General features: G+C 36.5%; 1 protein-coding gene across 1 annotated transcript in view; it reads left to right on the top strand.

Moving 5' to 3' along the window:
* Positions 1-26,695, top strand: part of LOC132548100 (uncharacterized) — a 52,704-nt gene that overhangs the window by 6,074 nt on the left and 19,935 nt on the right. The gene's annotated exons all lie outside the window — the stretch shown is intronic.

The raw sequence follows: 26,695 nt of genomic DNA, 5'->3' as shown, positions 1-26,695 counted from the left end.
ACATCAATCTTGTACTTATATGAATATACCTTTTGGTAAACAAGAAGGTGGACAGAAATTTGTTGAACTACAATGATGAACAGGGAGTCTGTTTCTACAATGATAAACAGGAACTCTGTTGCTACACTGATAAACAGGAAGTCTGTTTCTACACTGGTAAACAGGAAGTCTGTTTCTACACTGGTAAACAGGAACTCTGTTGCTACACTGGTAAACAGGAAGGCTGTTTCTACACTGGTAAACAGGAAATCTGTTTCTACACTGGTAAACAGGAAGTCTGTTTCTACAATGATAAACAGGAACTCTGTTGCTACAATGATAAACAGGAAGTCTGTTTCTACAATGATAAACAGGAACTCTGTTGCTACAATGATAAACAGGAAGTCTGTTTCTACACTGGTAAACAGGAAGTCTGTTTCTACACTGGTAAACAGGAACTCTGTTGCTACAATGATAAACAGGGAGTCTGTTTCTACACTGGTAAACAGGAAGTCTGTTTCTACAATGATAAACAGGAACTCTGTTGCTACAATGATAAACAGGATGCCTGTGTCTACAGTGGTAAACCAGAAGTCTGTGTCTACAGTAGTAAACAGGAAGTCTGTGTCTACAGTGGTAAACAGGAAGCCTTTGTCTATGCTGGTAAACAGGAAGCCTGTGTCTACAGTGGTAAACCAGAAGTCTGTGTCTACACTGGTATACATACAGGACGCCTGTGTTTACAGTAGTAAACAGGAAGTCTGTGTCTACAGTGGTAAACAGGAAGTCCGTGTCTATGCTGGTAAACAGGAAAACAGTGTCAACTCTGGTAAACCAGAAATTGATGTCTACAGAGGTAAACAGGAAGTCCGTGTCAACTCTGGTAAACCAGAAATTGATGTCTACAGAGGTAAACAGGAAGTCCGTGTCAACTCTGGTAAACCAGAAATTGATGTCTACAGAGGTAAACAGGAAGTCCGTGTCAACTCTGGTAAACCAGAAATTGATGTCTACAGAGGTAAACAGGAAGTCCGTGTCAACTCTGGTAAACCAGAAATTGATGTCTACAGAGGTAAACAGGAAGTCCGTGTCAACTCTGGTAAACCAGAAATTGATGTCTACAGAGGTAAACAGGAACTCTGGTAAACCAGAAATTGATGTCTACAGAGGTAAACAGGAAGTCCGTGTCAACTCTGGTAAACCAGAAATTGATGTCTACAGAGGTAAACAGGAAGTGTGATTCTGGTAAACAATGGGTTTTACGAGTTTTCTGATTGTTATGGGTTTGTTTTCTGAACAGCCCCATTAAAATTCTTCAATTTAAGTGATATAGTTTCATCTTAAGAGTAATCACTTCTTACTTCAGGAAGGTATCTGAGTGTATTGTTGGAGAACAGCCAGTATATATACCAGAATGTCCACAGGTCAACACATCATATGTAGAGGAATCCTATATATTACAACATATACCCAGTAGTATAATCCTACCAATATTATTACTGTTTATTGACATAAATACAAACAATTATTGCCTGTATTTCATTATCCTGAAAAAGGCATCTCCCCGATCTTGAATCATGTGTCCGCCCCTGGGCTTATTACAGGATAGATATGTCAAAAAATATGATATCTGGGTTAGAGAAATACAACCTTGTATTACATCTGTTTTACAATGTATATATCATCTACCTACTTCTTACAAAACCCAGTCATTGATGTAGAAAACATCCAAGTCCATCCTCCTCTGATCAATTGAATGGAAAAATCCTTCCATCCAATCAAAGTGTCATCTGGTTTCAGATCAAAAGAGATTGTGATTGACAAGTATTTGCAGTGGAAGTGTGTGTATGTGTGTTTGGTGCAGCAGGTTAAGCCAGGAGGTGTCACATCCTTTCTGTGACATTTCTTATCCTGTTGTCGTCCTCGTCAGTGTTGTGTGAGAAGTGTCTTCTGGGTCTATACATTGCAATTTTAATCAATGTCAAACAGCCTGTTGGAAGGTTGATGTCAATTACACAGGAGTAATATCAATCAATCATACAAGGTAAGCAGTGAGATTGACACTTTGTGATAAGTTTGATGTAGATTTCTTTGCCTGTCATAAATCAGCATATGATGTCAGTATTGATTTATGATAATTCATTGTCAAGATTTTGTCAGAAAAAACATGTAAAATTTAGATATTGAAATGGTGATGTAGAGGTTGTAATGATATTACAAGTGATAGATGTTAATATACAGGTTTGTGTCGTATCTAAATCAAACTTTTATGGTGAGTAAATATTATATCACTCACCAGTCAAAATGTAGAATTGTTGCAATGAAGTTAAACTCAAACATGTTTTATGCAATTTTAAACTTCAAAATTTAAAATAAATTTCAACAGAAAATAATAAATATGTGTATTATTGACTGATGGAATTACCTTGTGCTATACATGCAGTGAATGTTCAACACTGGTTAATGATGAGCAGTTCAAAAAGATTTGGTACATAAAGTGTTATCAGTAAGGGAGAAGGACATCCTCCTGTAACAAAGTTTGGTTGAGTACTTCCTCCTATGCTTAGAACTTAAACACTTTAACAACAATTTATATACATGCTTGCAGGTACTGATACAACAGTAAAAGCACATTCTCAGCTGACAATACTTCAATATTAGCTGTTACAAATTAATTGTTTGGTTAATCGTAAACTGAATCGGATAACGCTCAGTTTGTTGCAGGTTTAGAATCCCTTCCTGGTAAGCTAATTCCAGGTATCTCCCATTCCAAAATCAATAAGATGCACAATATTGATCTGCCTCAATGTTAGTTGTGTCTCAATCGCCAAATGGCCACTCACATTAAGATTAGCAGTTCGCTTAAATGGCTGCATGGTTAGTTGGGGATATAGAATATATCTTTTCCTACAGGTCACCATAGAAATTATGATATATTGACCTCTTTCTTTTTGTTTACTTGTTTTTTTTTGTTTTTCTGCAAACAAATATGAAATGATCTGCAATATTCAGGGAAATCCCACAATGCATATGGGCTCAGAACTTCTAGGACAGCAGAGATCATTGATATGACCAAACAGTTTGAAATGGGATTTGATTGATGTATAAGAAGAATTCTGAGCAAAACTGGAGATTTTCAATTAAGATTATGAGGCGAAAGATGAAGTGTTCAATCCAGAGTTTAAATATGGTAAAATCTGAATTAGCCTTGTGAAGAGAACTAAGGTCATTCTACATGCTGTGGTGCTATCTGTATGATAAAACATTTATACTGACCTACTTAAGATGTGGTAGAGGTTGTATGTGTCTGAAGTATTAATGAAGGTTAAATATTACAGAGACCTAATATTTTTCCACTAGTGGTTATGATCATGGTTTGTACAAATATCCAGGTAGATATAGCTATTACATACTCATACCTTTCTACAGGTGTTAATGATAAAAAATCTTAGAGAAAGACCTTCATATACAGAGAAAGACTGAATTGTTTCAGAGATCTAAGGTAAATCACCTTACTCCACAGAGAAAGACTGAATTGTTTCAGAGATCTAAAGTGAGATCGAGTCTGTAGTGTGAGATTGAGTCTGTAGTGTGAGATTGAGTCAGCAGTGTGGTATTGGGTCTGTATTGTGATATTGAGTCAGCAGTGTGGTATTGGGTCTGTATTGTGATATTGAGTCTGTAGTGTGGTATTGAGCCTGTAGTGTGGATTGAGTCTGTAGTGTGAGATTGAGTCTGTGGTTTGAGATTGAGTCAGTAGTGTGATATTGAGTCTGTAGTGTGGTATTGAGTCTGTAGTGTGATATTGAGTCAGTAGTGTGAGATTGAGTCTGTGGTTTGAGATTGAGTCAGTAGTGTGGTATTGAGTCAGTAGTGTGATATTGAGTCTGTAGTGTGGTATTGAGTCTGTAGTGTGATATTGAGTCTGTAGTGTGATATTGAGTCTGTAGTGGTTTGAGATTGAGTCTGTAGTGGTGCAAGATTGAGTTTGGTGTGATATTGAGTCAGTAGTGTGAGATTGAGTCTGTGGTTTGAGATTGAGTCAGTAGTGTTGTATTGAGTCTGTAGTGTGAGATTGAGTCTGTAAGTATGAGATTGAGTCTGTACTGGTGTGAGATTGAGTCTGTAGTGTGATATTGAGTCTGTAGTGTGAGATTGAGTCTGTGGTGTGATAATGAGTCTGTGGTGTGAGATTAAGTCTGTGGTGTGAGATTGAGTCTGAGGTGTGAGATTGAGTCTGTTGTGGTTTGAGATTGAGTCTGTAGTGGTGCGAGATTGAGTTTGGTGTGAGATTGAGTCTGTAGTGTGATATTGAGTCAGTAGTGTTACTGTATAACCAGCTTGTTTTAACACAGAAGGTGAGGATGAATCAGAGGAGAATGATTTATTATAAGGACACCAGTTGATTGTATTTGTTACTCAGGTTGAAATGATGTTTGGCGAGCTGAAATAATTTTATACTTTTTTGATTCAAAGAAAATAAAATTTGAGGTCGAGTTGTTTGTTTTTATCAAATTTCTCAGATTCTTACACAAGTGAAGGTCATATAGAAGGTGACAGCAGAAATATCAAATGAGCATATTCTTTGAGTGGATGGATGAATAAATGATGGATGAATGGATAAACAAATATAAGGATGTTGAATGAGAGCCCTCTTATACAGGACATATTTGTACAGATGCTGAATCTGGGGCCCCAACCCCGGCAGTATTTATATGTTTATATATGTCCTGGGCAATTAAAAAAAAGAAAAAAAAAGAAGGTGACAGGGAAAATTTACAGTAATAACTGTTGACTCTATACCATAGCTTTACACAAATAGTATTTTGATTTGAAAAATGCCTGTACCAATGTTTGATGAACTAGCCTTGTACAGGGTTTCATTTCCGTAATAGGATATCTCTCTTCAGCTGCAGTTAATACTGTATTGTCTAGAAGGTCAATTTAGATTTATAAAAAGGTATACACAGATTTTAGCATATGATTCATAACAGTCACTAACACAGGCGTAGACCAAATCAATATGAATAGATGATAAATATTCAAAGATGATGGAAACATTGAATTCAGAGAATATTAGGGACATCCTGGATTAGTACAATACCATGGCTTACATCAGCTGGGAAACAGCTGATCTCTCTCCCCCATAAAAACCAGCTTCCTGTCACACTTTACAGGGTAGCTTGTGATGGCTAAGTGGCCCATGGGAGCTATCCCTCCTCGCCCATAATACTCACAGTGTGTAATTGATTTAGACAATATGGCTGCACATTCATTCCGAGATGAAATATTGAGAATGTTTTACAAGTTAATTTTCTGCTCCCTGGAAAGTGTTTCCATGGAGATATCTCCACATCATCCCGAATGACTCAAATGACTCGACCAGCTATTTGAAGAAGTGAAATAAAAAATGAAAATAAAAAAAAAAATATCACAATATCAGCTGTCAATGACTGAGACATGGTGATCCAAGATAGAGGCTTGTTAGAGATAGCAGCAAGTGTCTGGGGACAGGACACGGAATGGATGGAATGGGGAGGTGGAAGGGGAGGGTGTGGACAGAACATGGAATGGATGGAATGTTGAGGGGGAGGAGATGGCAGTCAGGGAACCAGGGTCAGTCTGGGGACAGGACACGGAATGGATGGGAGGGGGAAGGGAAGGGTGTGGACAGAACATTGAATGGATGGAATGGGGAGGGGGAGGGGGAGGAGTTGGCAGTCAGGGAACTGGGGTCAGTCTGGGGACAGGACATGGAATGGATGGAAGGGGGAGGGAGAGGGGGATGGCAGTCAGGAAACCAGGGTCAGTCTGGGGACAGGACATGGAATGGATGGAATGAGGAGGGGGAGGGGATGGCAGTCAGAGAACCAGGGTCAGTCTGGGGACAGGACATAGAATGGGGAGGGGGATGGCAGTCAGGAAACCGAAGTCAGTCTGGGGATAGGACATGGAATGGGGAGGGGGATTGCAGTCAGGGAACCAGGGTCAGTCTGGGGACAGGATATGGAATGGGGAGGGGGATTGCAGTCAGGGAACCAGGGTCAGTCTGGGAATAGGACTAGGGGTCAGTCTTGAGACACTGTTAGGCATCATGGTTAATAAGGGAGGGATAGAGTGGAAAGCTGAAGGATATTGGATCACGTTGAAAGGGATCTGGTAAAGGGGAGTAATTATAGGGTAGGGGATGATGTGGGAAGGGACTATAATGAGACTAAGGGTTAAGCTTGAGTATAAGGGATGTATTTAGGAGTGGCTGGTAAAAACATACTGCTGAAGGATAGGGGATGGAGTGGAGAATGGGCTGGGATGGTACTCAGAGGAAAGGGTAGGACTGAAGATGATGGGTTGGGATAGAGTAAGTTTTAATGGTATAGGGAATATAGCATTGCGGTTGAGGCTTCTGGATACTGACTGGAGTATCACCAAGTTAATTATGAAGGCATCGTTTTTGAGAGGGATGGACTAGGGAGTAGGGGAGGGGGGATCAGATCACATTTTATGCTGGAGACTTGTGATCATTGATTCCCTTTAGAAAGCTGTTAAACAGTATGTTAAAACATGGTCCTGGAGTGTCTGACCACTTCTGTAAACCAGATATTAAACTGGTATATATGGTATGGTTTTTAATAGGACATAGATGTAGTTGTAGGTCAACTGTTTATACAGACAACAGAGAAACTGGAACTTGGAAAGGTACACATTGAGCCATTACAATAAACAGACACCAATTTAAGATGTCTCTCAGTCATGTGTTTGTGAGGATGTTAGGGAGTCAGTTTTAATTGTTCTGACTTGTTAGGACAGATGGAGCCCACGTGTGTTTTTTATGTTATTTCGATGCTGAAATGATTAAAACAGCACCTCTTAACCACAAGTCCTTCCCATCTCCCAACCTAACACACTTCACCATCCCCACACCATCCTTCCCACTATTCTCTCCTCAACCCCTGCCACTCTACATCAAACTCTTCATACCCACCCTTCCTGCTTTCCTCTCCCCAACCCCATCTTGACCATACCCTAAATTTCCTCCTCAATCCCCACTCTCCACCCTCCATCCCCTACCATCTCTCCCACTATCCTCAACTCCTGCCCCACACCCTATCCCCCCATCACATCCCTCCTTCTTTCCATTCCAAACCACCAGCACCCCTCCCACTGACCCCTCCTCAACACTCCCCCATACTCCATCCCTCCCACTCTCCTCTCCCTAACCCCCATCCCCCCTCTCACTTTCTTCTCCTCAACCTCTCCCAATTCCCCCTCCATTTTCTTCTCCCCTTCACCCTCCGTCCTCAAACCTATGCCCCATTAACCCCCAACCGGCCACCTTGCCCTGTCCTGCCCTGCCCCGCCCTGCCTCGCCCCGCCCCACCCCACCCCACCCGCCCTGTCCCACCCCACCCCGCCCCGCCCTGCCATCCCCCTCAAAAGTAAATGACAAGTAAAAGACAAGAAGCAAAACAAAAATTAACAAAGGTTGATACATATGTACTTTGAATGAAAAGTTAAGATGTGATTTATGCTCCATTTTAATTTAAAGATATTTTCTGGACAAAAATGTTGAAAATGGTAGAAACATGTAAATGGTACTATAATTAATATCAAAATGTCAAAATTAAAAAAGGTTATTATTGACGAAACCATGTAAGATATTCCTTATATGACTGAGAAAATCCCTCTTCAGTGATTGGCCAACAGGTTTGCCAAAATACCTCAAACTGATGAATTCCTGCACAAGTGGTTGTCATCTCAAATTGATACCTTGACTAATAATAGTAACGGGGAATTTCCATGAAGTGAGGTTAACATCACAAATTGATAACCTCATCTAAAAATAGACTTATTTTCAGTTATGATAATTATAATCCAATCTACAGTAATGATATGAGCATCCTAAATGTCACGTCGTATAATTAAACTGTTATTGACTTTTCTAAAGTTGATTACGAGGATTCGTCAACCAAGGAATGTATTCCCTGAGGCTGTATATACGTCAACTTTCTCAGGTTGACGAACGCTTGTTTTAACTTAGAAAAGTCAATAATTGTATATTTTTACCATTATATGTGATAATTATTTCACAATTGTGATGAACGTTTTATTACAGTAGAGTAAACCAGTAACAAACAACAGACATACCTAAGACACAAACATTTTCTGCACATTCAACATGTGTCTTTCAAGTTTTGAAAGCTATAGTGAAATCTTGATTTGATAATGAGTTGTATCAGAGATGGGATCCTATACATTTGTAAGATTTGTACAGATCAACCATGTAGCCATGTAGGTCACTATGTCTACATGTATCATTTGATGTATCACAAGGTATAAAAGCTAATTTACTGTACGAAACAAACCTGACAGGAAAACATACTCTAACGCAAATTTTATTGTCACTTAAGAAAGATTTAACATATAATATTTATTTCTTACCAAAACCTGATTGACAAATCACACCACAGAACATGTTTTTTTTAATGCACAAATATTAACAAAGTGGGCAACAGGAATGACCTGTACAGAAGTTAATGAATCTATAGTAACAGAGGTCATTTATTCCATTTGTTCCTTCAGGATTCTTACTCTGGGTCCCTGGCTCCTAATTACTAGTTTGATGCTCCGATCAAACTGAAGAGAATTTCTCCCTAGCAAAGTGGCTAGTATTTACCAGGGTTACATTAAGTTTTGTATAAATTAAGACAGGCTACAGGCAGTTTTCTTGTACAAAAATATGTAGTACAGGGTATCTATAGTATAGGGACCTGTGGTACAGACATTACTGAGGACTACTTTTTTTTAGTGGTCACAGTTACTGGTCAGTTTGCCTAATAGATCAGAAGCAAACGAATTCCATTAACCCAGATCTTGTTTGACATAGGTAAATGAGCACCAGATCTGTTGGACATGGGTAAATGAACGCCAGATTTGTTTAATTAGCAAATGTCAACAACTTACCTGAGGCAGGTACCACTTGACCCACTGGACCAAACTCTTACCTAAAGCAGTAGAGTTTAAGCAGTCAGGTAGATGATAGCTTTTTGTTGTCCAATGACATGTTACTAGCCTTTCTGAGAGAACAGCTTACCTGTACAGTTAGGACAGGTAGTCGTTGTCTGCCTGGTGTGATCAGCAGTCACACTCTCACCTGGAGAAGTGGTAACAGTCTTGATGCCTGTAACAAGAGACTGCCAGTCATATCAGGAAAAAAGGCCAGCTTTGCATGAAGTTTAAACAGTTGTTCTTAACCCTGGATGTTCAACGTAAATACCTTCTGTGTTATAATGGAATACCTGTGTTTTCATTTGAGAGTTTGATTCTATAACTGTTACTAAGGATATATCTGTATATTAGTGGGATCTATCCAGGAATTTCACACATCTGATTGGTAATGATGATGCGGAGGTCAAGTGCTCCGAGTGGCTACAGGCCTGGGGCCGTATCCACCGCCTACAAATATCGTCCCACGGAGATCTATCGATCAAAGGTAATTAGCTGGTCATACTCAGTCACTGTTTTTACCTGTTTGTGATTCACACCTGGTGGCCAATCCGTCATTAACTTGTTTACCTTGGGAGAATTATGTACAAGTTTTTAGCTTTTGTTTTCCCTTTTAGATGAATTGTTAGAAGAGAATGAAATAAAATGGTTGAAATTCGCCAGAATCATAGAGAAATACGTTGATGTTGCTGACACTTGGAAAAGTGGGTGTGACATTTTTATTTCCCAGTGATTTGAAACATTTTTACTTTCTGACATATTCAGCAGAACAGATAGGATTGTACCAACTGACATTAGAATTTCTGAAATATTTAACAGCTTATTGTTGAAACAGTTTACAAATTGTATTTCCCGAATGTTTATATTGATCATATGACAGTTCTATTTGCTGTTATGGAACAAAACCCTGATTCTGATGATTCTGAACGTTTGTTTTTTGATATGAAAGGTGTCGTGTCTTTAATGAGATTCTGGTCTGTAGTCGGTATTTATATTCACTTGTGACGCCAACCGACTGAAAGTTTTCATTTACATTCTGATTTACTGGTATGGCAGTATTTGGTAGGAATTCTTTCTCATTAGCATTATGGTAATGAGTGTTTTGCTAGGTTGTAAGGGCAGACCCAGGGTTTACTGTTGGTAGGGGGCTTTAGGCTGAATGAGGATTTACTGTTAGGTAGAGACGTAGGCTAGGCAAACTGCATCACGATTGTATATTGTTGAGAAGGGGCACTGAACAGACTGAGGGTTTATGGTTAGTAGAGGGTGCAGGGCAGACAGGGTTACTGCCTAAAGGGGCACTGGGCAGACAGTTTTACTGTTGGGAAGGGAATGCAGGGCAGACAGGGTTATGCCATAAGGGGCACTTGGCAGACAGAGTTTACTGTTGGGGAGGGAATGCAGGTCAGACAGGGTTATGCCATAAGGGGCACTTGGCAGACAGAGTTTACTGTTGGGGAGGCAATGCAGGGCAGACAGGGTTACTGCCATAAGGGGCACTGGGCAAACAGAGTTTACTGTTGGGGAGGGAATGCAGGGCAGACAGGGTTACTGCCATAAGGGGCACTGGGCAGGCAGAGTTTACTGTTGGGAAAGGAATGCAGGGCAGACAGCTGGGTTTACTGTTGGTAAGAGATGCAGGGCAGATTGTCAAAGTTTATCGTTGGTTTGGGGTGGAGGGGAGACAGAGTTTACTATGTGAAGGGGATGCATGGCAGACAGCAGGGTGTACTGTTCTTAGGGGTGGAGGGCATGGGCTTACTGTTGCTAGGGAAGTAGAAAGGAGACAAAGTTTACTGTTGGTTGATGATGCAGGGCAGACAGATGGGTTTATTGTTGCTAGGGAGTAGAGGACTGATAAAATTTACTGTTGGTTGGGGGTATAGGGCAGACAGCTGGGTTTACTGTTGGTAAAGGCCAAATGTGCTGAACAGACAGAGAGTATAATACTGTTTATATGGATGCTGTATAAAGACATCTCATGTAAACGTTCGGCAATCTGGTTTAAATTGAAAGGAAAATGACTTTTAAAGAATTGTATATTACAGCGACAAGAACTCTGTTTTATGACATTCGTAGTGGAGCTAGAGTCTACTATAATAACATTTGTCTCAGATCAAAATTCTTGTGAGTTAATAGCACGGGATCAAATGTTCTTGACCAGGCAAGATCTTTCAAAACTGTAAATGGGAAAATACTTGCCCAGTGTTTTTTCCCTTGCGGTAGTGTGGTTTATTCTAACCCATTGTTAAATTTGCCTTGAAGTAAAGCATATATGTACATATATTTCCATGTTAGTTTCGACCTACATGACAACAGGAATAAATGGATGAAATCTAAGCTGCAGTAAAAATTTCCCTGTGTATTTGAAATTTACAAAATTGATGTGATTATGCAGGTCATGTATCTCCCCTCCTACATGTGATATTATATTTTTTCCCTTTGGGATCACTAAGTGGTAGACCTCAGGCATGACTCAGAAGAGGATGAAACTGCTGCAGTGATGCAGGTTTTGAAAATGTTATTAACTTCTATATCTTTTCTATACCATTGTTTGGCATTTTCAGTTGTCTCCAGAATGAGAGAAAATGTTTGTGTCTGCGTATACCGGATTAAAATGATTGTCGCAGGCCTGTGAGTGAAAAACAGGCTTTTATAATGTGAGGCTATAACATTATGGTGTACCAGATGGTTATATGAAGGGCGTGGCGGTTGTCATCCATTTCTACACAAAACTAATACCATATGAGTGTTTTAATTCCTTTTTCTTTTACAATACATTTTTGTAAGCTCATACGTCACAAAGTCACATGTTAAAGAAGACTGAGGGCACTAATATTTGGCCAAGAGGGATATGTGCAACAAAGTTTTGTAAACTAAATTACCTTTAACTGTTTTCAAAGTCTTAAGAGTAAAATAAATGAGAAATTTTAATAATCTTTTTCTCAGACCAAAGTTACTGATATTTGCCCACAAGTGCTACAAGGTTTCCTCATATAAATGGTCTGACCAATTTTCAAGGTCACAGGGGTCAAATAGGTTGAAAACTTTAATAATCCTCTAAAGTGCCAAAAGACCCAGAGCACTGATATTCGGCTAGTAAGTACCTGTGGTGATTGCTAAAGTGTTTCCTCATCCAAATAACCTTGACTTCTTTCAATGTAAATTAGATATGTTGAAACGTTTTAGAATTGTGTACTGTTTCAGAAGACTGATAATTTCCAAGCAGGTACCTGGGATCTGTATTGTACATCAGCTACGTGGATTGATTATACATCTATTGAAATTATTTTCTGTCATATCTATGTGCGAATAATTTAGACTTTCTGATCTCTTGTTCAAAATAAATTTTTTTTAAAAATTTAAACAAGTAAGAATTGTGTTCATTTCCATTGTAGTTTTAAATGCAAAATAATCATAAAAGCATTGATTTGTCAGTATGTCTATATATAGATATGGGAGGTCAGGTGGAAGTGAATGTGAGAAAGTATAAGGTCACCTGCCCAACCACGTGGGTTTTTCTCGGGTACACTGGTTTCCACCCACAATAAGACCCCTCACATGCTTTCATCCGTGACAACTATAGTGATTAATGTAAGTTGGAAAAACTTGTTTCACAATTGTTGTTAAATAAATAAATTTTATTTATATATAGGCAGACACTGGCTTTACTATATACTGCAGAAGTTGGTTATTTATATACAAACAGCTGTTACATATTTACCAAGTTGTGTATAGATCATTGCGGCGTTAATGACTCTTTATTCTGCATAAAACATCATTCATCTTCCTGTATTAATATCAATGTTTCACAGCCCTAGGGATAAAATTACAGACCAAATCATGTTGTGAAATCCAATACAAAATTAAATATATTAAATATATCATTGTTTCCTGGTTTGAAACTGTTTACACCTTTCCATCACACCTGTAGACGAAATCATCCTGATATCAGATTCAAAATATGACCAAAATTAACAAAATCCTTTAAATGATTCCTGGTAACCTGATTTGATACTTAGCACTTGCGATAGAACCTTGATAACACTGTAAAATTTACTCCTCATTCGTTGTTTTTGAGACTAGATTGCTGCACATGTACAATATATACTACCGGTATGTCACATTTACTTGGACACAGAATTTTCAGACTTAAGATTTTTAGACTTTTTAGGTGTTATAGATCATATTCAGAAGGAAATCATGGCTCTATTTACAACATTGGTGGTCGGGTGGTGTTGTGGTAATGCACTCGCCTTTCACCTAGCCGTCTGGGGTTCGATTCCAGGAATGGATGTGAAAACGCATAGGGTCACCTGCCCGACCACGTGGGTTTTCCTGGGTACTCCAGTTTCCTCCCACAGTAAGATCTCGCGCACGCTTCCATCTGGGACAACAAGAGTGATTGACAGAAGTTGGAAAAACTTGTTTTGCAATTGTTGTTAAATATATAAATTTATGAATATGAAAATTTGGATGTGGATAAATTGTGGGTAAATTTTACAGGGTTATACACAACATGGACAATAAGTACTAAAGGTGTACATATAGTGTATGTAAGCATGACAATCACTTGAACGCTATCATAGAAGGGTCTATGAGAGGTCTGCAGTGTAGAAAGTCATTGACAAGATTTACGAAGTATAAAGTAGATGAGATGTCCCTTGGGGCAGGAAACTTGTCCATCATGTCCCTTAAGTAATGGTATAGAATTCCTTGCTGTCAAAATTTATAGATTTCTAATTAAACGTAAAATAAGAAAATTTGTGCAGTGTGAACTTAGCAGCTCTGAGGGTGTGATCAAATGTATCATATATTACGGTCAGAATGCTGAGACAACACTGTGTGTCTGATAAGACCAAAAGATTGACAGGGCCATGACGTTTTTAGAACAATATCGGTAGTGTCCTTTATCCTAAATTTTAACAACCTTCACACACACACAGGGTAGAATTTCTGAACCTGAATATAAAGACATCTGCAGCTAAAACGGTCAGAGATATCAGAAAGATAGGATGGTGGTATGGCTGCTGTTTTATACATTATAGGGAAACAAGGACCCACACTGCTACCAAACACAGTGGATTACTAAAACCTATACATGGCTTCCTGTGTGTGGCATCTGCAATATTTGTTTCGGTGTGATAAATACAAGGACATTTTTTTTTCTTCCTGTAAGCAGTACTCTGATAAAAACATTTAGTGGGCGTGTCATTCACTGTGGGACTGGGATACTTAAGGATTTATACATGGGAGATGTGGGGAGTTTTAACTGCTGGCAGATACATCAGATACTTGGATATCATTATCACTAAAATATTGAAAGATCTGTAGAGTTTAAACCTTGTGATAAAAGATCTAATGAAACGGTGGTCCTATTTAGATCCTGTTCAGGGATCTTTTAGGATTTTTTTAAGAGGAGATTTTGATCAGGGAGCCAAATGTTATTCTGATATAGGAATTGTGTGATAGTTCTGACTGGAATTGCGATCTATATATCTGTTTATATACAGTCTAATGCACGCTGCTGTCATGGAACTGACCAGTCGGTAGATACAATTCTAATAGATATTATTACTTTGATACCAAAGATAGCAATCAACCAGATACATGAAAGTCTCTGAAGAGGTTAAACAAATGGAAACAGTCTGACAAACCTGGCATTTAATCATTATACTTATGTGACACGGGCATGCTTATCAACGCATTGCCATCATATTCTTTACCACTCCAGGGGAGAAAGCTGTTTCGATTGCCCTGCAGTGATGAGATTGGATGAAATCGGTTTACTGATGGGTAGCCTGATTGTTGAAGAGATAGCAGGCAGTCTAGTGAAATTCTGATTAGCTGGGGGCTGCCTACATATGGTGTAATACTATAGATAGACCTCTATACATATATATAGTGTTGTACCACAGACTTTCCCGTCCCAGACAGTTCAATAAAAACTAAAATACATGACAGTACATCACAGGAAATAAGAAAATCTCCCTTGTGTTCCTACATTTTCCACATCTGGTTACAGACTCTAGATCGTACAAAATTTAAGTGTATTATAGATGTTGACTACGAATGAATAACAAACAGTCTCAAATCCCACTTATACCATGGACAGAATACTCTACTCTGAAGTTCCTTGTCTGGAAAAACAAATTGATAAAGTGATATTTATAATATTCTTATCCTATTTAATCAACTTCCCAAAATTTACATGTACAATGTATGTCACATGTGGTAGGCCCCAACAGACTCCTATAAAAATCCTACAGACTCCTATATATAGTCCTACAGACTCCTATAAATTGTTCTACAGACTCCTATAGATAGTCCTACAGACTCCTATAAATAGTCCTACAGACTCCTATAAATAGTCCTAAAGACTCCTATAGATAGTCCTACAGACTCCTATAAATAGTCCTAAAGACTCCTATAGATAGTCCTACAGACTCCTATAAATAGTTCTACAGACTCCTATAAATAGTCCTACAGACTCCTATATATAGTCCTACAGACTCCTATAAATAGTCCTAAAGACTCCTATAGATAGTCCTACAGACTCCTATAAATAGTTCTACAGACTCCTATAAATAGTCCTACAGACTCCTATAGATAGTCCTACAGACTCCTATAAATAGTCCTACAGACTCCTATAAATAGTCCTAAAGACTCCTATAGATAGTCCTACAGACTCCTATAAATAGTCCTAAAGACTCCTATAGATAGTCCTACAGACTCCTATAAATAGTTCTACAGACTCCTATAAATAGTTCTACAGACTCCTATAAATAGTCCTACAGACTCCTATAAATAGTCCTAAAGACTCCTATAAATTGTTCTACAGACTCCTATAAATAGTCCTAAAGACTCCTATAAATAGTCCTACAGACTCCTATAAATAGTCCTAAAGACTCCTATAGATAGTCCTACAGACTCCTATAAATAGTTCTACAGACTCCTATAAATAGTCCTAAAGACTCCTATAAAAAGTCCTACAGACTCCTATATATAGTCCTAAAGACTCGTATAAAAAGTCCTACAGACTCCTATAAATAGTCCTAAAGACTTCTATATATAGTCCTAAAGACTCGTATAAAAAGTCCTACAGACTCCTATATATAGTCCTAAAGACTCCTATAAATAGTCCTACAGATTCCTTTAAATAGTCTTAAAGACTCCTATAAAAAGTCCTACAGACTCCTATATATAGTCCTACAGACTCCTATAAATAGTCCTAAAGACTCCTATAAAAAGTCCTACAGACTCCTAAAGATAGTCCTATAGACTACTACATGCACACCTACAGACTACTATGAATAGTCCTATAGGCTCCTACATATCTCCTACATATCTATAGGCTCCTACATATTGAGATCTACCGGAAAGCCACCCTGGACAGCTAAATGGAAATTTTTTTTTGTTTTCAAAATGGACAAATAAGCAGCCAGGGCAGTTATGGATGGTTAAATTTTCTTTGATTTTGCTGTCTGACCATAAGCTTTTGGCATGTCAATGTTCGAAGTATACAACAGGATCGGATTCATATTGAACATTCTGTATGTGAAATAGAGCCATTATATTTTAACATAACTGGAATTATAGAAATATTAATACTATGTACCATTGATTACTTCATTATTGCATGTATACATACATATCTTTACAACCCTAGCACCTTTCATTTCTGATTTTGTTTTTTATTTAGGGCACGAATCTCGAGTCAACTGTAGCAATATATCCCGTTAAATGTGACGTGTTCATGCATGAGTGCCTCTTCATGATTAGCTTATAGTTATGAGGCTCTCCGTAGGAAAAATCAGACTCATTGTTCTCCTTAAATTGCGTTAGATTATCAATTGCAACAAATAAACAAAAGTCATGTGTATAAAACGTAAGGTAGATGTCTCTTTTAATCTATTTCAAACGTCATTTTTATTTCGTGCAATAAATCACCTGTAAGAGGCCCCACCATATTCTTCATCATCTCTCGTGCATTTGATAACAATTATTTCCTTGAAAAGCGTCGTTTAAACACAGAACGTTGGAATATCCACATTGTGCTTTGGCTTGACACAAACGATTCAACATTGAATCTTGTATTTCAAGTCTCAGTTAACATGACAACTTGTGACATACATTAAAACATTCATGAAAACAAAGTTTTTTTAACCCCAAATAACTGCCCACATAAAGTTACCGCCCATGGGTGACTTATCGACTAGGCGGCCTTCCGGTGGATCCCCGTATAGTCCTATAGCCTACTATATATATAGCACTTTTAATTTCCACTAATAGTCCTACTTGTGTCCTACTTAATCACCTTTATATTGGGTATGAGTGGCGATGTAGTGTTGTTCAGGACTAGATATACATATGAATGATGTAGGGTAGTATGTCATCTGCTGTGATATTCTGTACAGTGTATTTTATATAACAACAGGTACAGTATAATCCTGTCTAACAAACCCCTCATGTTTATACAATGTAACTATTGATAAGCATGAACAGAAAACTGGTTTTGATAATGAAGATATCTAGAGACTATCAAGGTCACTATAGGTCAGTTATCAAGGTCACTATAGGTCAGTTATCAAGGTCACTATAGGTCAGTAATCAAGGTCACTATAGGTCAGTAATCAAGGTCACTATAGGTCAGTAATCAAGGTTACTATAGGTCAGTAATCAAGGTCACTATAGGTCAGTTATCAAGGTCACTATAGGTCAGTTATCAAGGTCACTATAGGTCAGTTATCAAGGTCACTATAGGTCAGTTATCAAGGTCTCTATAGGTCAGTAATCAAGGTCACTATAGAGGCTATGTTATGTTTCATGTGTAAAAAAAAATGCTTCTAATACTCCGGAAAAAAACAGTTTTGTATTGATTCACAGTTGTTTACATTTTTTGTGCTATATTTTCATTTACAAGTTCACTCCAATAGGACAGAAATCTTCCCCAGGGATTTATTTGATCAAATGTTCCTGATATTGATCCATGCTAAAGTTCATTGCCATTAGGGTTTCAAATCAGGTTTGTAGAATTGCATTTTGTATTGATCAGCTGGCTGATAATATGCTAAAACCTGGAATACTGATGTGATGGTGACAATAGAATTATGATTCAGAATTGTAACTCGGTAATTGTTGCTCTGTATCTGACTCTAGTAGTCTCAGGTAAAGTGATTATCATTCCTTTCCTACACAATTTGAGACAAGTTGAGGTTCCCAGTAAAGTTCAGAGAATGTCAGCTTTCTTAGGTAAACTGAAGTTGTGGCATCAAGTTGTGGCGCCTAGGTAAACTGAAGTTGTGACATTTCACTGGCTTATATACATTTACCTGCTATTTTAAACAATCTGAATTTTTCATGAAAGGTATAATTGATGGCATAAATCTTTTGTGAAAAAAGTTACATAGATAGTAGTTAGTTACTCTTAATTAAATTATTCTACTGTAGGTATAAAGGAAGGTTATATGTCAAGTGGCATGTTATTGAAGAAAATAATTGAACAGAAATCCTCGGTTTACTGGATAAGAAAACATATATCCTAAAGTGTAATGATCTAACAAAAACCACAGATAATCTTGAGTAAGGTAACATACATCCTTAAGTGTGATAGTTTAACACAAGTTAGAGGTAAAATTGGTAGGTAACATACATCCTTAAGTGTGATAGTTTAACACAAGTTAGAGGTAAAATTGGTAGGTAACATACATCCTTAAGTGTGATAGTTTAACACAAGTTAGAGGTAAAATTGGTAGGTAACATACATCCTTAAGTGTGATAGTTTAACACAAGTTAGAGGTAAAATTGGTAGGTAACATACATCCATTAGTGTGATAGTTTAACACAAGTTAGAGGTAAAATTGGTAGTTAACATACATCCTTAAGTGTGATAGTTTAACACAAGTTAGAGGTAAAATTGGTAGGTAACATACATCCTTAAGTGTGATAGTTTAACACAAGTTAGAGGTAAAATTGGTAGGTAACATACATCCTTACGTGTGATAGTTTAACACAAGTTAGAGGTAAAATTGGTAGGTAACATACATCCTTAAGTGTGATAGTTTAACACAAGTTAGAGGTAAAATTGGTAGGTAACATACATCCTTAAGTGTGATAGTTTAACACAAGTTAGAGGTAAAATTGGTAGGTAACATACATCCTTAAGTGTGATAGTTTAACACAAGTTAGAGGTAAAATTGGTAGGTAACATACATCCATTAGTGTGATAGTTTAACACAAGTTAGAGGTAAAATTGGTAGTTAACATACATCCTTAAGTGTGATAGTTTAACACAAGTTAGAGGTAAAATTGGTAGGTAACATACATCCTTAAGTGTGATAGTTTAACACAAGTTAGAGGTAAAATTGGTAGGTAACATACATCCTTAAGTGTGATAGTTTAACACAAGTTAGAGGTAAAATTGGTAGGTAACATACATCCTTAAGTGTGATAGTTTAACACAAGTTAGAGGTAAAATTGGTAGGTAGCATACATCCTTAAGTGTGATAGTTTAACACAAGTTAGAGGTAAACTTGGTAGGTAGCATACATCCTTAAATGTGATAGTTTAACACAGGTTAGAGGTAAAATTGGTAGGTAGCATACATCCTTAAATGTGATAGTTTAACACAGGTTAGAAGTAAATTTGATAGGTAGCATACATCCTTAAATGTGATAGTTTAACACAAGTTACAGGTAAACTTGGTAGGTAACATACATCCTTAAATGTGATAGTTTAACACAAGTTAGAGGTAAACTTGCTAAGGAAGTGCAAACCCCTTAATACCGGTCACAAATCCAATACATATTTTCACCTGAGTTATCTGATTTAAATAGACATATTTTCTCAGCCAATATGTTGAACATAGAGCAGATGGTATTGTGTAGAAAGCTCAGGATAGCAATTTCACTCATGGCTAAGACAGAAGGTATTATATAACACTTATGATAAATTCCTGACTGTAGAGGTGATAGCTAGGAAGTGATATTGAATACAAATCAATGGTGCTCACAAGACACCAAGAGGAAAGTTCACAGTACAGACGTAAAAGTAGAGTTTTTGTGCAGTTACGTGCCATCTGTCCAGAAATAACATGAAAGTTGACATAATACATACTTTTGCAAATGATTTTTATATGATAAATAAAATCATCATGAAGTAATGGTGTCTTTTTGCAATATTTCTAGGGTTCTTTAAAAGAAGTTCCTAAATCAGAACCATTAAGAAAGCCATTAAGTTATACAAAAATGTCTTTATCTATATTTATCTATATTTATCTACTGCCGTTTCTTTATTATTATATATATCAGAAATTTAAAATTAGCAGTGTCCAGTACATATATAGAAAAATAATATAATATTGCAAACTCTTCTGATGGAGGTACTCATGCTTCACAAATCAGAAGTGTTGCCAATTCTGTATTATTTTTCTACACATATATATATATATGTACAGTGTACTTACAAACCTGAATAAAAGATTGTGCAATATTGAAAGATTTTGTTGCAAATTTTTTAAATTGTCATCAGCAATTACTTGTGTGATTTTTTAAAAAAGAACAACGCATTTGAGTAAACACCTTTGTGCTTCAGTAAGTTCAGATCAGTGGTCTTGAGTTGAGTATGTCCCTGTCTGAAATGTAGATGTAGTTATATGTTGTAGGTAAGTTTTATTGTTGCCTCATGATTGTACTGTCAGCAGTAAAGACAGCTTTAGAGAGGTATGATATAAACCCCCCATATATTTCATATTTTATTTATATATTTACAATTTTATGATCTTCACTAATATCTACTTCTAGTGAACTTTTCTTATCACTGTTACACACATGTATGTCATAATGTGGATTGTAGATAATGAATTTTTTCTCAGTTGAAACATCAGATCTTACAAACACTCTGCAGTGGCTTCATCTGTTTACACCTAAAAATAGAGGAAGTGCTGGTCAGTGTATTAAAATTCCAGACCACTCTTTATGGATCAATACTTGATGACCGCTGCTGACCAAATCTTGACGGCCATGAATTACTGTATTTATCCTGCAGTAACCTCAGCCTATAAGCTCAGCAACGGGTCATTCGGTTAGAGCATAGGCTATGGTAATCTGGGGTGAAGAACAGAGGTTCAACACTCCTTACCTGTCGCACTTTGTGTCAGGAAGTTCGGTCTGTGCTTTTGTGTTTGTATCTTTAGGGTAAACATTTTACCTTAATTACCCTAGATAGTGTGTGATCAGCCTCCATTATGCTTACCGGTGAGGTAGCCACCAGCTTTTACAGGGAGATCCCAACTCAAAATGACCCTGGCTGTTCTCAGGACAGTATACCCAGCATACAGACAAATGTAACCTCCAACTCACAGAAGGCAGTGTGTTTATCACAGGAAAATACTGAAACTGCCTAAGATGTGGGTGGGCTTATTATCAGACATGGGCTTTTGTGAGGCAAATACAGTAATATCACCAATGTTGTCAACTATCCACTTTCAGTAACACTTGTTAACCACTGATTTACCACTTAATACCCAGCATGATGTATTGATGTGATACTTAAGTGAAAGTTGATGGGAACAGGAAAGTTTCCATTTCAGACAGAATATGATTTGTGAGATTTCATTGGTATTCAAAATGTACCTGGATCGAACTGGTAGTGAAGAAGATCACTCTAGGCAAATAACTCTTTTCGATGTTTATTTTCAATTTGTTAAATTTTAAACTACAATGAAAATGTAAAATGCATTTGAGATTAAATAGATAAAATAGAATTTGATTAATCTTTAATTATGTCAAATATTACAATATATAATTAATACTTCTTCATTATAAGCAAAGCAGGAAATTTTGATTAATTTTTTTTTCTTTTTTTTTCTCTGTTAGTCATGTTTGTAGCCACGAGTGCACAAATTAAATAAGCCCTTTAATAAAAAAAAAAAAAAAAAAGGAATAAAAATCAGATTTTGGATTTGTTTTTCTGAACCTTGAGGTTTTGGATGTGATTTAACTTGTCCCTTGCTGACTGGTCAGGGATGAAGTGCTGCATTTATAAAGGAGCTAATTAATCAGAGGTACCATCTGATTGTGTTTTAATGCTTTAGCTGGAAATAAAACTCAGCCTTGCTTTCAGTTTCTTTGAAGAAACAATTGTTTTTTGCTGGTTCCTTAACCTTTCAAATCTGGACAATCAAATTGTTAGATCATTAACTATCCTCAGTGACATTCAAATCTTTCTTTGTTTCGAATGTTTGGGAAAAATAAACAAATTACATTTGCTAATTGTTTCCTCTTAGCCAAATGGAAAATAAACATTATTTTGTAATTAGAAGAAAATGCCAAAGAAACAAGCTTTTAACGGCTCTTTTTCATTTGGGAGACCTTGGGTGTTTCCATAAGATTTTGCTTTGAATAAAGTGGCTGAGGTGTTCCGGATGGGTTTTCTTCTGTAGAATTCCTATATAAGAAACTGTAGTACTTAAGACCAACTGGTCCAGTTTCAGAGAGAGAAAACACGAGAGTCGGCATGTACAAGATAAAAGTTATCATGGTTTGTATAAAAATTGAAATGTGTGTAGTGTCTGTAACCAATAAGTAATTTTTATGTTAACTTTCATACCTAATATGTAAAAGTCAGATTCAGCCATATTTCTTTTTGTCAGTTTATGATAATATTTTTTAAATGTTTTCCCATGATGGACTCAATAGTAGTATAAATATTTCATCTTTAAGTAAATGTGATGTCCTCGACTTTTAGTTTTGAAATGTGACCAAATCGAAGGGAAGAAGAAATGTATAGGATATTAATCTTTAACCACAGGTAAGTTTGAATACTAGTCTGAATTATATTACAGGATGTGTACTAGAGTTTTAAAGCCTAACTTACAGTCTGAACACTCTGGGCCTTTTTTTCGTTCAGAATGGAGCCTTTTTTTCAAAATCAGAATTTCTCATAGCTTTTAATTCTTTATAGTGAAATGTCTAAAACCGAAAGTACACCACTTCAAAATATCATGAATAGATCATCAGTCAAATTCCAATTAAATTGATGAAAGTCATGAAAGTTTTTTAATGAGTTGATGATAGTAGAAAAAAATTTAAATGTTTTTTTTTTTAGTTATTAATCAGTTGTAAATTGTTGATGCTTTACCCGTATATCATATTATTTTATTTTTATTATATAAACATCATTTTGAGAAATGAAAAAAAATTACTCTATTTATTTCAATTCAAATTCAAATAAGTTTGATCATCACAGTCAATATAAGAGGTACTAGTACTGAAAACTAAAGAATATGTCGGCTGTCCTACCTTATCTAGTCTTTTGTTGGCGGTAGCAGACACTTAATCTCCCCTATGGCATTACAATGTATAAACTTTTACATGATTACAGGTAATTAAGTATCTACAGTATAATACGATTTTGACACTGCTATGAGTACAATATTGGCAAAAACATGTAAGATTTACGTTAATTAGAATGCGAGAGATCATCCTGACATTGATCTATATTCTATACCACTAATCTGGCTCAGCGGGTTTTTCCTGGGTCTATTTTAACTGTTATTTTTTCATTTTATTTTCATGTGAGAATTTAAATACTGCAGTTTCAATAATTGAAATTGTTATTATTTTTGTTTTCTTTTACAAATTTGTCTCTTTAAAATATAATGTCACGTGATGTTGATTCTTACTATAAATAAGGTAAATTATGCAGTAATGTTATTTTTAGAATAATTTAACATGACAGTATAAATTTTGGTTGTTAAATTAATCAACTTGAAAAATATGTTAATATTCTGAATATGGAAATGACATTTTTATTTTAGTGAATCAGTTATCTGAATATCATGGGTCATACATATATAATGTGACAATATTGAAAGAATTTTCCAAGAAGTAGGACATGTAAATATTGACTATATATATATAAGTATGTAGCTCATACATGATTTCACTTATGTCCTGCTTTAAGCTTAATTTATGTCATGTAGATGGTGATGTATCACACTTCTATGTAAAAACAGGTGTCACTGAACCAAAAGCAAAACGCAGGTACGACACATGATTTGACATAAAATGATATTCCCAGTGAAATAGACTTGATTAATACTATACACACCCGTGTACACATATATGATAAATCTGATGTATGGACAATGTGTAGTATGTGTTGTCTGAAATACACAACCCGTGGGTTTTGACAGTCGTTGAACAGTAGGTAAAGTTATGCATGGTCATTCATCCGTGTCGTTATGTGACACAGATATGAGGAGACCATCAAGGAATTCATCGCAGTACCCTAGTGTATGAACCCTTTCTTGTTTTACATGTACACTCCTTACCCAGGTACACCTGGCAGTTCGTTAGCACCTGTACGGCTGGGATATAAGTGGTTTCTATTTTGATAACTGATAGGTAAAATTGCCTTATACAGCTGCAATACAGGTGAGTACATTATGCGGAAGTTTGTGTTTAACAGAGGATTTCCTAAGGGAAATTCCTCACATACTGGGTATATAAACATACCTCACTGAGACTGTCTGGAATAGTCAGTGATGGTCAGTGTTAGTCAGACCTAAATCAACTGGATTGATATATCTTTATGAATGGTCAGTGCAGATGTTTATAGATCCCGGGTGGACAGCTGTGTGTATATGTACATGATAAGTACTCCATTTACCTGTGTGATTGTACAGGTACGACCTCGTAACTCTGTGTTGTCTGTTGAATGGCTGTCGGGGTATATTATATACAGTATCTTTGATATCCCGGTAATAGAATGCTACAGTTTGTATGCTAATACTTCCCCTAATGAAAGGAATTTTTTACTATTTATTCATATGTTCCGCAGAAAAGTTGAATTTGATAAGATACTGAAGACAAGTTGTGATCAATATTTCAGAGATGCAGATGTTTAATGCATGATTAACCTGAGCCATGACTCTAAGTTTCATGACGATTATTACTCACACATAAAAATAACCTTTCTATATAGCAATGTATACTTCCAGAGGAAATCGTCCTGAGCCTTACTTCTTATGCTAATACAGATGTACATTAGTGCATTCGGATCAGTCAAGCATATATTCAGACGAACCGTTATGAAAACAAAGACTCATTGTAAATATATATGTTTGTGTCTGCATGGTTGCTAGAGATTATTTTCAGTACATTCTCTGAGGCTATAAAGGATCCCTGTGTGAAGGTATTGTTTTTTTATCAAGCCATGTTTCAGTTTATATACTACTACACTAAAAATTCTATACTATATTTGTATAGTGAGAACATAATGAAATCTTAGAATGTAAAATAAGGTCATGTTAACATGTGATGGTTCTGCTTTTATCTGGCGATTTCTTTGTACCAGGAAGTCTAGGTTTGTGATAACAGACCAAATAGTGTATTGTTTGTGAGATTCCTGTTACGTCTAGTAAAGTTCACCTAAATAACTCCCTCCTGAGGTTTGGGAGCAAAGAATTTCTTATGTGTTAAGCTGTTATCATTAAACCCTGATTCTGTTACTGAGTACAAAAGTCAAATTGAATTTACATTCTCAAATTTATATCACAACTAGGGAATTATTGACTTTATAGAAGCTCTTGTGAAATATGGCAGCCCAGTCGACTAATGACAGTGGTAAAAATACCAAACACAAAAGGTTACCTCCCCTCGACGAAAGTATCATCAATGACATCTTGACATGAAAATAACAGAGTTGTCTGCCCTTGATTTATTTTCATTGATTTGGTGATGTTTTTAACCCATGAATTAACATGTCCACAAATTGTTCAAAATAGTACAAGTAGATATATCTATCCATAAAATCAAGTTTCTACAAAATAGGAAGTTTTTGAAAAAAACAAGAAAATTAAACACTGTGAAAATATATATGGTTTATAATCAATGACTTTGTGAAATGAAAAGGGGCAGGATTGTCTCCCTTGATGACAGTATGTGACGAAAAATGACCGGATTTCCTTCCCTTGTGACAGTTATATAATCAATGACATACTGATATGAAAAGTAGGATTGTCTCTCAATGGTATACCAATACAGAAAATAGGGTTGTATTCCATGTTGACAGTACTATATAAATCTCTGACATGCAGACATAGAAAACAGGGTTGTCTCCCCTGATAACAAAATTATCAATGACACACTAACATTAAAACAACAGAAATATTGGAGTCTTCACAACAAATTACTGACACAGGAATGGTTTCTTCTCTCTGTATGGTCAACTATGTAGAAATCTGTAGATGACACAAGACTATGAGGCTTTCAGGCTCTATCCCTTGATAATCTGACAATAACAAAAATAAGATATATGTCCAATACTGCTATATAGTCTGGATCTTTGAGCTTCTCTCCTTCTGATAAATGAACTCTTTGACCTTTGATGCTGTGTTTAACAGTAGTTTTTACAACCTAGATTTTTTGCAACAGCTTGTGTTTGATTTTGACTAAACTGTAGATTATTGTTATAATCCACACACTGCTTGTTCATTGAAGGAAAGATTGCTTTTCTGTTCAATAGGTTTTCAGTTATTTTTATCATATATGTGATGTCTATAAGTGAAAATGTAAAAATATAGAAATAATTGTCAATTTCTTGGCTAATTATTGTGTACCAGCTACTTAAGATATACTACCTAACAGGGCAGTTTGGTGAGTCTTTAGGCTATAAGGGTTTTCCTCAATTCATTGTGGATGTGTTGACC

Source organism: Ylistrum balloti, unplaced genomic scaffold, assembly GCF_031769215.1.
Source record: "Ylistrum balloti isolate Yb309-2 unplaced genomic scaffold, AGI_CSIRO_Ybal_v1 Utg370000, whole genome shotgun sequence".
In the NCBI taxonomy this organism is placed as follows: Eukaryota; Metazoa; Mollusca; class Bivalvia; order Pectinida; family Pectinidae; genus Ylistrum; species Ylistrum balloti.
Note: the sequence above shows the minus strand (reverse complement) of the source record. Positions and strands in the feature narration are given on the sequence as shown.